The sequence below is a fragment of the Cryptomeria japonica genome, chromosome 8 (assembly GCF_030272615.1).
Source record: "Cryptomeria japonica chromosome 8, Sugi_1.0, whole genome shotgun sequence".
Lineage (NCBI taxonomy): Eukaryota > Viridiplantae > Streptophyta > Pinopsida > Cupressales > Cupressaceae > Cryptomeria > Cryptomeria japonica.
Genome location: NC_081412.1, coordinates 744,737,699 through 744,751,704, shown reverse-complemented (window position 1 = coordinate 744,751,704; position 14,006 = coordinate 744,737,699). Strand labels below are relative to the sequence as shown.

The 14,006-nt window shown below is 35.1% G+C and overlaps 1 long non-coding RNA gene across 9 annotated transcripts; it reads left to right on the top strand.

Annotated features, from left to right (window-relative positions):
- The first annotated feature begins 9,044 nt into the window (after positions 1-9,044).
- On the top strand, positions 9,045-13,172 carry LOC131857958 (uncharacterized). 9 transcript variants are annotated; one of them, XR_009358785.1, is made up of 8 exons: positions 9,045-9,222; positions 9,305-9,370; positions 9,509-9,577; positions 11,426-11,502; positions 11,753-11,819; positions 12,009-12,169; positions 12,440-12,566; positions 12,681-13,172. It is a non-coding gene; the product is annotated as an uncharacterized LOC131857958 (long non-coding RNA). The 9 variants fall into 9 exon arrangements; XR_009358784.1 differs by lacking the exon at positions 11,753-11,819; XR_009358780.1 differs by having other exon boundaries at positions 11,753-12,169.
- The last annotated feature ends 834 nt before the right edge of the window (positions 13,173-14,006 follow it).

Here is a 14,006-nt window from a genome sequence, read left to right as displayed (position 1 = left end):
GCTTTATAATGGTAAAGGTGATCCTCTAACACATGTTAAGACTTTTCAAACAATATGTACCGATTTTGCTTATGACCAAAGGTTGCTTGCAAAACTGTTTACTAGGACATTAAGAGATAAAGCCCTACAATGGTATTGCTCATTGCCTTCTTATTCTATTACTTCTTTCGAACAACTTGCAAATGCTTTTATTCAACAATTTCAAAACAATATAAGTCCTAAAGTTACTTTGATTGATTTAATGCATTGTAAACAAGGTGTTAAAGAAAAAGTGATTGATTTCATTGGTAGATATAAGCATTTGTATGCTCAAATTTCTTTTCCAGTGCCTGACAATGATATTCAAAGAATCTTTATTTCTAATTTACAAAAAGATATTCTAGAAAAACTTTTGTTTTCTGAGTTTACTTCTTTCCAACAGTTGTGTGCAACTCTTCACAATTATCAACTGACTGTGAGTCAAATGGAACAAGCAAATCCTATGGCTCCGAGTGATAAGGGTGATAGTAGTCAACAACCATTTGGAAAGTTTAAACCAAACAGAGAGTCCGTTAAAATCAATGAAAACATCATCAACAACAATGTGAATGCAACATCAGGTGTGCCTCCTATTTCTAAGTTTTTCAAGAAAGAAAGAAAGTTTACTCCTTTGAATGAATCATTGCATAGTATTATGAATAAGTTATTGGAACAAAATGTGCTTACTCTCCCTCATATAAAGCAAATAGATCCTGCAAAGATTAATTCACCCTATTTTGATAACAAATCTTTTTGTCAATTTCATCGTCAACCTGGGCATGATACTGAAAAATGTTTTGCTTTAAAGGGTAAAATTCAAGATTTGATTGATAATAATACTATCTCTATTTGTGGTATGAATGATAAAGGCAACACATCTGTAGCTCCTCCTAACCAAAATCTTAAGATTTTTACTGATCCATTACCTTCTCATATCTCTAATGTGATTGAGACTAATGATTCCTCTTTCTCATCTGATGGTCTTGTGTCTATGACTCCGAATGTGATTAACTTTGTAGAGCAGCAAGAAAACCCTAAAGAACCTTCCATCACATTTGATTCTAGTGAAACTATCAGGGCACCTGATGGTCCTTTATATATAGTTGCAAAAGTCAAGAATACACCTTGTCGTGGAGTGATTATTGATCCTTCTTGCATGGTTAATGTTATTACTGAAGAATTTCTTTTTACTTTGCAATTGAATCAAGTGATCTATGACAAAATAGATGTGATTGTGAAATTATTTGATGCATTTTCTTCTCCTGCAATTGGTTCTATTACATTACCTATTGAGGTCCATAACAAATCCCTTGATGTGAACTTTGCTATTATTCCTTCATCCGAACAATTTCGTGTGAAGCTAGGCTATCCTTGGCTATCTTCCATGAAAGCTATTGCTTCTCCTATTCATAAATGTTTGAAATTTCCCCATAATGGTGAAGTTGTTACTGTCAATCATAGTCTCTTTAAACCAGCTGAAAGAACTTCTAGCGTTCCTATTGATTATTTTTGGCCTAAACAATTCCAATCTCTTCCACCGCGAAGTGATCATCTTTTCAAATCTTATCAAAAGTGGAAAACAGATATGATCCTATCTCTAAGTGAACCTAGAACACCCAAACTTGATATTCCTATCGTTCTTGAGAAGGAAGTTCTTCCTTTGAAAGATAAAACTAATGTCTTTCCTCAAGAAGATTCCCAACCCATTCCTATGGATGTGACTATGTCTATGTCTAATAAACTTTCTAAAAGTAGACCTATACCTCCTCGTCATGATGGACCTGGTCTCCTTCCTAAACCAAATATTCCTCCTTTATATGGAGCAGTTCCTCCTCCTTCCTCTTATGGAGAGAAGAGACCTTCCTCTTCTCCTATTATTCAGCCTAAGAGACCACAACCTAAACACCCAAGTGATAAGGATGAGAACATTCCTCCTCCTCAATCTTCTCCACTTCCTACTAAGACTAGACGAAATCATTCTGTGCATGAACGCCGACGAAAGCGTCGTCTTAGAGCTCAGGTAGCCGCTTCTCAAACTTTGCAATCCCCAAAAACACCTTCAACTAGCATTATTCCATTTTCTCCAAAATCTCCTAAACATAAGATGCATGATGGTCTTGATCCTGTGCGAGTTAAAGATCCTATTTTTATAAATCTTGATGATGATATGGATGAAAATGTTATTCATGATGAAAATGTTACTTCTCTTGCTTCTGATAGTGAATATGAATATGTTGATGTTGATAACCATTTATCTAACGAATTTTCTAAAGCACTTATCCTAGCTCCTAGACAAGAACAATGTGGCTTGGAACATGAACATAGCCCTTGTTTGGATCTTGTGATAGCTCCATCTGCTGTGTTGAATGTTCCTCCTCTAGCGTGTTCCCTACCTTCCCGAAACATTGATCAGCAAGATCGGGGGGTAGATGACGTGCTAGACTAGTTTCATTAGCATAGTAGATTCTCTCCTTCTCTCTTTTGTTACTTCTTCTATGTGTTATTCTCATTCTTCTATTTGTTGTCCTTAGTGTTGTCTACTTGAGGACGATGCAAAGCATTGAGATCTCTTTTGGTCTCTCTCATGTTGACTCAAAAGACACATGTGTTCCCTTCTTCTAGGCGACCTTCCTTGATTGGGGAATGAAGAACAATTATGCATACATACATATGATATACATGAATTATCATACAGCATACTAACCCCGAGGAAAGCGAAGTCACCTCGTGATTCATGTTTTGTGTCTATTATCCTTTGGTTTATCTCACACTTGGGGGCTAAATCTTTGTGATAACGTGCTCCTTTCCCTTCTCATTTCTTATGTGTATCACTACCTTAAAGCAATCACCCCCGTTGAGGCGTGTGCGATCGCTTTAACGTAGGGGGGCATACACCCCGTCTATCTCTTCAAGATACTTGAAAATTTCTTGGCGAACTTAGCTTTGCCTTGAAAATTTTTGGTATTTTTCTTGCATGACTCATAGTGAGGGAACCTTACTACTGACAGTCATAGTTCTCCCTTGTGATCTTCCCTTTTACTTTGTCAATTGAAGTCGTAAGATCCTTAGTCCACTGGGGGCTTGGTGTATCTTGCCTCCTTGACGTGGTGAAAGTCTTTCAATGTTGTTTCCTTGTACTTTACCGGAAGTATGAGCGTACGCTTATACTCCCGCTAAAGCGGGGGCTAAATGTAGTGTCCTAAAATTGCGACACTTGCAATTTCGACTGCATTTGGGTCTTCACGATGGTGATGCAACACTGAACCTGAATGGAGACCCCGAAACTTGTTCATGACATCAAAAACTGCATTTTTCAGCACCCTGGCCTGATCCTCCTTGCACCCTGCTGTCCCTGGAGGTGGGACCATGGCGCCAGCGCCCTAGTCCTTCAGGACCATGGCACCCAGTGCCCTGGTCCCCCAGGACCATGGCGCCCAGCGCCCTAGTCCCTGGCCCTATTTTGGGCCCGGTCTCTTATGGGGCTTTGGGTCTTTTAGTTTGCAAATTGGAAAATAAGGTTGCTATGTCGGCCCAAGGTCGGAAAAGTCAGTCCTTCAACCCTAATTGACAAGTATATAAAGTACATTTCCTCTCCCATTTTAAGGAGGAAGGATATATGTGTACAAGACACGGAAACGATATTCAAACATTCAAGCATTCAAGCATTCCTTCAAGCAATTGAGCATTCTAAGTCTCCATTCAAGGCTAAGTGTTGCATTCAAGACAAGGATTCAACCATTGAAGAGGAGATCACATACAACATACAACATACAACAACATTTACACCTTTGCATGTAAGAATACAAACATTCTTACAACAAGGTATCAGTACTTGTTTACATTACAATCATTTACATTTACAGCATTCTCATTTCTTGGTTAATTCCAAAACCGGGGTTTGACCTAAGGGCAAACCCCTAATCCCTAACCCGCAATCATCCTCTCTTTTCTGTGTGTAGGTTGCAGGTACGCGGCTGTAATTGAAGATCTGGAATCCTTGTGCAGAGACGAACAGATCCCCCTTCGTTTCGTAGATTTTTCGAAGGACCGTGTACACGCCGGGCGCCATCGTCCCGTCAACTTTCGCTCAAATTTGCAGGACAGCATCGTCTCGACATTTTACTGCTAATTCCAGGTTCGCAGCTTCATCCTATATTCCTATCTCTGTTTATAAGTGAATCTTTCTCACTTTTCATGCATTCCTAGCTTAATCCTTCTATCTACATTCTTTACAAAAGAGGGTAACCTTGTTGTCTTAATCCTTGAAACTCATTTAGAATCCAATCTTGCATTGTGTGGGATTGGATCTTGTGGGTTTCAACCCCTCTTTTGAATGTAAAGTCTCCCCTAAGTGAAAACCGTCAACCCTAGTGACCTCCTTTCTCTCTCCTTGGAGTGGTGGGGGGAACACTTAGGGTTCGATCGCGATTTTCCACTTTACAAATAGAATGCAAATGATATCTTCAATCTTTGTGTTGTTGATATTCTTCTCATGACTGTAGCTAGACTTTGAGCCTTTGCAGTTGTTTATTAATGTCTTTTATGCTATAATCAATTGTGTATGTGGATTTATTACAAGTTTGTGTGCTTGAAAGTAAGCCATATTGGAGCAACAACATTCTCTGTTAGTTTTTAGTCCAAATGCTATCCATAAGTGCATACAATTAAACTTTGATTTAATGGTCTTCATTTATATTTGTTTTGTAAATCTTTGTCGTTCATTTTCATGGCTATGGATGAATGTTATTTTCCTTTATTGCTTTCTGGTTAAAATCATATCAACAATTTAATTCCTTGTAAATCTTCTAAGAGGGAGTCGTACCTCTCAATTTAGAGGAAGATTATCACTTCGATGATAATCTATCCAACTGTTAGTTCTTTTTGTCCTTCATTCTAAGCATTTTGAGTTTATTTGTATAGTTATTTTAGAAGGACAAATCTGTTCACTAACATGACTGAGACAAAAAACATGGCAGAACAACAGAGGTGATACAGTTAGTGTATTTGGCACTTAACCGGAACTCATCCTGGCATTGTAGATGCTATTTTGGAATTAATTAGTTGTAATTCATCATTTTAATTAATCAGTAAGGCAGTGAGCCTTCCGAGGTTGTATCCCTTATTGTATTTGAGTAGTGAGCTCTAGGGAATGTGCCTGAATGCCTGTGCATTCCCCATATTGTAATATTGTTTTGCTACTAGCCATAGTGGAATAATATTGTGGGTTAAAATCCCACCATGGTTTTTCCCATTTGGGTTTCCACGTAAAAATCTTGGTGTTATGATTTTGTGGTTGATTATTTTATGTTCATGCATTTTAGTTTCATGTTTATGCTTTCGGTGGTTTAAAGTCAAATCATAAAATTTAATAACCATTAGATCACTGATTCACCCCCTCCTCTCAATGATCCCTAATTCCAACACTTTCTTCTCTCTACGATATTCACCATGTGTCATTCAAATCTAAATGTCTATATTTTGTGATAGGATGACTCTTGCTTGATACTTCTGCTCTATGTTGATGACTTGATCATTACAGGGAGTACCTCATCCATCATTGGTAGTGCCAAATATTCTTTGGACGGGATATTTGCTATGACTGACTTGGGCCATTTACATTATTTTCTTAGGATAGAGATATCTCAGTCATCTTTTGTGATTACTCTTACATAACCCAAGTATGCTCTTGATCTTCTAGCATGGTTCCACATGGCTGATTGTAAGCTTGCAATGACTCCCTTTCTTTCAAGAGTCAAGCTTGAGGCCAAGTGTTTCACTCTACTTGTTGATGCCATATTGTATCGTCAGCTTGTTGGGAGTCTCATCCACTTGACTCACACACACCCTAATATTTCCTTCGCATTTGGCATGGTTTCATGGTTTATGTAGGAACCACATGAGTTTCATTTGATAGCTACCAAACACATCTTGCACCACATACAAGGTACACATCACTATGAGATTCATTATGCAATAGGCACATGACTTCGCTTGGTTGGTTACATAGACTCAGATTGGCTGGCAAACTTGATGATCATATTTCCACTTCAGGTTACAACTTTCATCTTGGTTTGATCCCCATTTGTTGGCAGAGCAAGAAGCAACATGCTATTTCTCTTTCTTCAACTGAGGTTGAGTATTAAGGGGTTTTTAATGCAGCTACTAAGGCTATTTGGCTTCTAAATATTCTCACAAAGTTTGGCTTCACCACTCCACAACCTTCAATCCTTTATTGCAATAATTGGAGTGTCATTCAGATCTTAAAGAACTTATTTCACCATCAACAAACCAAACATATAGAGATCCACATGCACTATATCAAGGAGCTGATTCAGGAGCAGGTCATTGATTTGCAATATTGTCCTCCAACAAAGCAGGCTGCAGATATCTTCACCAAAACCTTCACTAAGAGTAAGTTTCATCAATTGTGAGCTCTCTTGGGGGTGCAGGATATTTCATTAGGGGGTTTAGTTGATTTCTCCTTCCTCTCTTATTGGAGGGAGGGGGGGGGGGGGGGGGCTTTTTCCTCTCCTGAAGTTTTGTTCTTCTTCTTTGAGAGTTCTTTTGTATTTTCATCTCTCTTTAGGGTGTGGGGGGGGGAGGATTTTTTCTCATTGGGTTTTCTCCCTTTCTCCATTTGTGAGAGATTCCATTGCATTATTTGCTTTTGCATTTTCTCATGCATGCCTAACATGGCCTAGTAGTCAGGACCCATCTTGCATTGTTATCTTGAGTCTACATTTCCCTAAGTTGCACTTAAGGGGAGTCGGTGTTGTGTAAATTATGTCTCATAATTACTTTTTACTTAAGTTGACTTAGGATAATGCATCTCATAGTAGTTTGCATATGAGACACTTAGGGAAGTGTACATCCAAGGAAGTTGTTTGTAGAAGAAATTCCACCTTTTGTGGCCTTATCTTGTTGTCACATTCCACCTTCGGTGGGTGATTTACCTCTTGCGAAATATTCTCCTACTTACTCTCACCTACCCTTATATCTCATTAGGCCACATGTCATGATCATGTGCTCACATATCCATATGACCTTGCCTTTATAAGGAGGCTCGTCTTCATTATATAGTTTATCTAGTTGATCCATTTTTGCATCCTGATGAGAATACAGTTTGTCCTTATTGATCTTTGTCTCTCTTGTGTTGTGCTATCCATTGGGTTCTAAATGTTGGTTATTATTGACAAATTCTTACAATATCACCTATATTGTGTTAGATGTACATGTAAATGGAGTGTTGTTGGTCAATATATGCCAAGTTGACATATGGGTCCAAAAGCATGCCTTAATCTTTTCTTCACTTCAAGTGAATAGTACATCATAATTTCATTTAAAGTCTTTTAAATATAATTTAAATAGTATTTTATTTAAAAAATTAAGAGACAAATGAAGGTGTCAAATCAGATGGGCCTATAAAAGTAAATAAAAATATGAAGCATATACTAATGAAACCCAAAGTAAAAGCTATACATCATTGCATGCATGAATGCAGCAAAGTAAGTTATAGGAAAATAAAAGAAAAACTCATGGAGGTGGAATCAAAGTATAAGATTTTATTTAATTGTAGATGCATGCAAAAATGAATTTTGTTTTTCTAAGTTTTTTTTCTTATTCCTAAAAAACCGTATTCTCATTCTTTAGATGTGTAGTTGTTTTATTCAAATGAAAGATATCTTCACTACCAAATTTTTTTGATAAGAGTTGTTAAACTTTCCCTGAACCAAGAAATGATAGATCAAATTGTTGCAACAAGTAATGCATCACATATATCTTAATGGATGTACTTACCTTTAAATGGAGGCCATTGGTCAATATATGCCAAGTTCACATATAGGTCTAAAGGCATGTCTAAATCTTTTCTTCATGTGAAGATTACATTATGATTTTATTTGAAGTATTTCAAAAAGTTGTTATTATAAATTTCAAGAAGAAATTGAGGTTCTGTGATAAGTTGGGCCCATAAAAGACAATAAAGATATAGAGCATATTAATATTAAAACAAAAAGTGATAGCTATACATTATTGCATGAAATGCATTTAAGTAAGTTACAAGAGAATAAAATAAAAAATGCATTTAAGTAAGTTATAAGAGAATAAAATAAAAAATGCATTTAAGTAAGTTACAAGAGAATAAAATAAACATACATGAAAGTAGAATCAAAGTAAAAGGGTTTAGTTAATAATGGATGAAATATTACATTTAGAAAATGATTTTTTTCTAATATTTTTCTATTCTTCTATAAATTTCTTTTATTCTTCTCATTCTTTATGTATGGAATTGTTTTATTCAAAAGATATAAATCTTCACTAGCAAAGCTCTTTCTAAGTATGAATTGTGTTCTTTAAAAACAAAATAGTTTATATCACTATGCTAGTAAATAACAATTGTGTAACTATGTAATTGGATCTTTTATATTATCTCTCAAACTATCTCCAAATGAAATTATTTTTCTTTAAATGAATAATTATAGCACTTGTGTTCATTAATTTCATGATTACATATTTTGTGCAAATTAGTTTTGCGTAGCTAAGGGATTTTTATTTGACATTTTGTCATTTAAATAAAATTTATTTTTAGTCTTCCTCTTATTTTAACAAACAAAATTTGAAAAAAATTCTTTGAAGATCCTATATAAAGACAAAGTTTCACACAATGTTCTACATTTATAAGCTTTCTCATTTTGATGAATCACTAAATTTAAACTAAGTTTCATAAATCATTTTAAAAAATTATAGAACATTACAATAAAGTATTCCACTTTTTAAAATAATGATATTTCTAACCAGATAAATAATTCCTCCTCACTATTGACTCAACATTTAATCAAACATTTACAATTTAGTATGATATTATAGAACTCCAAAAAAAACATATCGTTTCTCCCACTTTTAATATGCAAATAGATCAGTGCTAATTAGTTCCGACTATAGTGTTAATCAAAACTATATTATAATATTAATATTAAGTGGCACCCCACCTACAGTTATATATTGTCTCGAAAGTCTTTCCTATTTTTCACAAAAGTCTTAGCAGGCTGAGACTGCAAATTTAGGGTTAGGGTTATAGACAACAAATTTTAATGGGGCCGACAGTTAGACGAAGACGGAGAAAAAAACGGAAGGGCAACGAGAGAGGAAGAACATGTAGTAGAAGCAGCTTGAATATATATAATCTTCCACCACATCAAATCACGGGTAATTTTTAAATCTTTTGCAGATTGTCTTAATATTTACACGAAACCTACTTTTTGTTTAGGGTTGTTTGTTTTGCTTGCAGTATTTCACCATCTCAAGTGGATTGTCGAACAAGGAAATGACCAACCAACTGTACTAGACAATCTTGGTAAGTAAAAATTAACTCTTCTTAATTTGTAATCCTAGTTTTTTCTTTTATAATAATTTTTTATTTTTTAATTTTAAATTTTAACCATCAACCCTAGCTTTGTTTTTTTTCTAATATTAAATTTTACCCATTGATCAGAGATAATTGATAATGGCCACGATCTTGCTGCATTTAATTCCCAACCTTGGGGAACGGGAAAATCAAGAGGTATTGAGTAATTTTTTTTTTAAGCATATGCAAACATTTTTTTTCATTGTAAATTATAAGCATAAGCATTTTGTTACAAACAGCACCTCATATAGCATTTTTGCCCTCACCAAAATGATCAAGTCCTCCTTCAGGATTTTTTTTTGTCCTTAGAGTATGTCCAGTTGTAACAGCTGAAAAATTATTACATCCTTATGTGAACGATAGCTTGTGAAATTCTGACTTGTTTTATGAGTGGTATGGCTATTGACATTCTCAAGAGTTCTTCATCAATCTTTCTGTGGCTTTATGGGTCCACCATGAGGTTTATCAAATCTGATACAAATAGAATTAAGGAACATCAAAATGTCGTGTTAGAACTGCAACTGCAAGATCGTACAATGCAAAGTTATGTAAATAATCTGAATTAGATTTATCACTCTGGATTTTCTTCTACGTGTTTTTCTGTCATGCCTTATGAGGATAAACTATATATAGAGATGAAGAGGTGTCGTCTAAGTTACAATAAACGTAACAGTTAGTCTTTTAGTTTAAATGGGGGAATCTCTTCATCTTTGGAACGTCCCCAGTATAGGTAAGAGGCCTAAAATGTCTTGGGGACGTACCCCCAAAGAACATAGCCATTTTCTCCTTAGTAAAATGAAAATCCATTAATTTTACATTTTTCTGAATTATCTCAAAACAACCCTTTACCTTTGCATTCAAGTGGAAGAATAGGATGCCCACTCGAATTGTTGCAGGCTGAAATTCTTGGGTTGCACCAAATCCCAAATCTTGAAACTATATGGAGTACAAGATAGTTTTTGACTAAACTTAGATCGCTACATCAATTTCTTAATAAAGAATTAAACATAAAGTAGTCTTATTTAAATAAAATAAATCATTTTGACATCTTACATCTTTCAGATACCATGTCCTCACAAGAACGCTCAATAAATAGATTACAAAGATTTACAAAAAAGAAAGTTTCTAAAATACAATAAATTACACGATTGAGCATTAATAACTAACTTAGAAACTCTCCAATATCCTTTTCATACAACTATTTTTACTCGCAACAACTAGATTCTTTTGATTTCTTTTCTATGTGACAATGACCCTGAATTTAATGCCTACAGTTTTCAGCAATCCAAGATATGACTTATTTCTCATTCATTTGAAACTGCTTCCTTGGAGTTTTAAAATGAGAGCCCATGAATGATGAAAGCAATTCTGTGCATTCAAATCCTTATTCATCTAAAATGCTTAGTGCAAGGGGACTATATGCAGTTTTATGTAATTTATTGCAGTAATAGAGGAGTGTGCTGTGACCCTAAAGACCATTATTGACTTATATAGTGGGTGGTAATTGGTCATCAAAAAGTACCTTACGAGGATGGGTGCTTCTGGACATTACCACAGTTAGAAATAGTGATGCGTTCTGCCTTGCCTTGGACATCCTAAATACGTCAGCAGACATTCATGTGACATTCACATTGTCATTAGATGCAGGCCTGCACCCCCCACCGTTTAAAAGTACTTGTTAATCTTGACATGCATCCACATACCTTGATAGCTATCCACATACTTTTAAAGTTGGCTATTTTGCATTTAACACATTGGCATGCGAATGCTTCAATCCACAGGAAATTTCTGCTAAAGTCCTATTGGTTCCTAGAAAAGGCATACAAACATGATAACATGTAATGATATTTTTTACCAAGACAACAATGATGACACTGATTTCATGTTACAATATTCTCCATGGTCATTCTTGGACATTATCATAGTTTTTATCATCCCATTTTCTTTTTTTTACTATTGTAGATGATTCACATAATTTAATGTTTATTTGGTTTGATGTTGTAGGATATGGTTGGAAATGAGTTTTTTGCGCTTAGTATGGAAGAGGGGGCTGAACATAACATTTGCACTGCCTCCACTAGGTATTATAACATGTATTAAATTATTCAAATTATTTATATTGCACATAATTAGTCTTAACAAAGGAAATTTTTATTCCCAATAATCTTTCCACTCTAAATAAATTATCCAAATTATATTTGACTATTGCCATCCTCTAAACTATATATGACGATCGGCTAACCATTGCAAAGTGCTAGTTTAAATTTCTTTCAGTAGAACAACTGAAAATCCGGGCTAGCCTGAAACCCTCAAGTGTATTGCATGTGCTAGTTGTATTGTATTTAGCAGGAGGCCTCAAGAGCTTCATCAAGGGGGAGCTGTAACATACCAGAAGAAGGTGACCCTGACCTTGATGTCCAAAGTGATTGATCGTGTGATCAATAATTGTATAATGAAATTAAATTGATCTTTGAGACATTTTTAAGACATACACTGCTGATTAGTATCTTTGAACTTATCTATTATGAGATTTTAGTTTGCTGGAGGTAGAGGACCTGACAGAGGAGCATGTTTTTCTTGTGGTCAGTATGGTCACATAGTTGCGCATTGTTCTCAGAGATCACATTAGATTGCTAGGTAGAGACCTTCAGCTTCAAAGCACACTATTGGGGATACAGGCAGATCTCACGGAGTATTTGCAGCAGTTGATAACTGCCAGGCAGAACATCAGGCACCGTGTGTTGGGTGGTATAGCTATCTTTTCTTTATTAGTTTAATTGAGTAATCTTCGTTGGGAACCCTTTAGGAGTTTAAGTTAAGACTTCTTCTTGTGCAAATTTAAATGTAATGTTTATCTTAATGCATCATTTAGTTCAGTAATGTTTTTAAAAAAAAATGTTTTGCACTCTTTTTGAGTGTTTTTAGTTTAATCTTTTAGGGTTACATAACACCTACATCATACTGTCAGTTTCAAATAGAGTATGTGGTACTTAATATAAATTTTTCATATAAAAGCAGGTTACCGATGGGAGAAGGGTTTTAATGCTGTCGTGCCTTTCAAATAGTAAAAAAGTCTTGGTGATGCACAAAATTCACTAAAGAAGACATTCAATACCTCTTACCAAGAACGTGGTTAAATGATGAGGTAAGTCTTGCAAAAGTCATTGCATCCTTGTTTCTAATGTAAAATACTGTTATGTTGAAAATGACACTTGCAGTAGCAGTTTTTTAATTTTAAGCATGTGGTTTTAACTGGCAGGTATTAAACTTGTATTTGGAATTGATAGAGGGGAAAAAGAGAAACTGCGCGATTCTTGAAATGCCACTTCTTGAGTACATTCTTGTATATGAAGTATGTTGTGAATCTGTGATTGGATTTGTAGAAGCTTGCTTAAGGGGTGGACGTGCAAGATGGCATATGTTAATATGATACCAAGCAATTTTATTTAGCCCCAAAGCTTGCTTCTTTTGCACTGACCTAATGCAATGTATTTAATTGTTAGCATTTTACCCAAAGGGGCGAGTAATAAGAGATGGACATTGGCTATAAATTACTTGACTGCCACTCCATAATGCCTTCACTTTTATCCCCTTTCTAAAACTGCAATGTGAAACGTAATTGCAGTTTCTTATAATTTATATTGTTAATGAAGATTTTTGTTCTTAATCTCAAGGTTTTTCATTGGATGTGGACTGTCAGAAACATTAAAGAAAAGCAAATCCAGTATGTTGATATATTAAATTCAAGAAACAATCATGTCTTTAAGGTACTGGTGTGTGCAACTTCCTTCAAAGCCCCTGCCCTGCGTGTGCTTTGAATCATATTAAATTTTTAATATATTAATTTATTATTTATAATTAATTTTCTATATTTTCTTTTTCACGCTAGATATGTTAAAGAGAAGGCGGAGGATAAGTGTAGAAATTATCTGAATTTGGATGCTTGGACATACGAATATGTGGAAAATATTCCCTTACAGAATAATAATTCCTTGAATTTTTATATCTCCAAAAGACTTCGGACGATAAATATTGCTTCTTTACCAAATGTCAGTATGTTTCTTCACCTTGGAGAAGCTCGGCCTCGTCCACGTTGTGCCATTAAAGTTAGGCCACTGACTCCTTTGCAAATGTATTCTGACCTTCCAAATTATACGTGGGTGTTCCTCTATATGATGTATTCTCTCGCTAACTTTTCCACCACCAACAATTATTTAGCATCATGAGACAGCTAAAATAATACATTGATTTTTTTTAAGTGCAGAAAGAGATAAACCAAATAAAGTATTCAGTATGATAAGCCTCATTAGGAATCATTATTTGAGATTTTATTATTAATCCTTTCCCAAAAGATTTCCACCTGGTTGAGCATTCCTCAACAATTAGCCTGGTCAGGTGCTGATCTATTTCGTTGGTATTTTCACATATATAATTGGTACACATAATTTAGGATGAATTGACAACGTAGTCAGAATTAAAAGAGCTATCAAAACGTGTTCTTATTTTATATAAACATTGGCTGGATTGTAATCCCTATTGTCACCTTGCTGATGCCTCGTGAGATTTACATTTCATTCAAGCAATC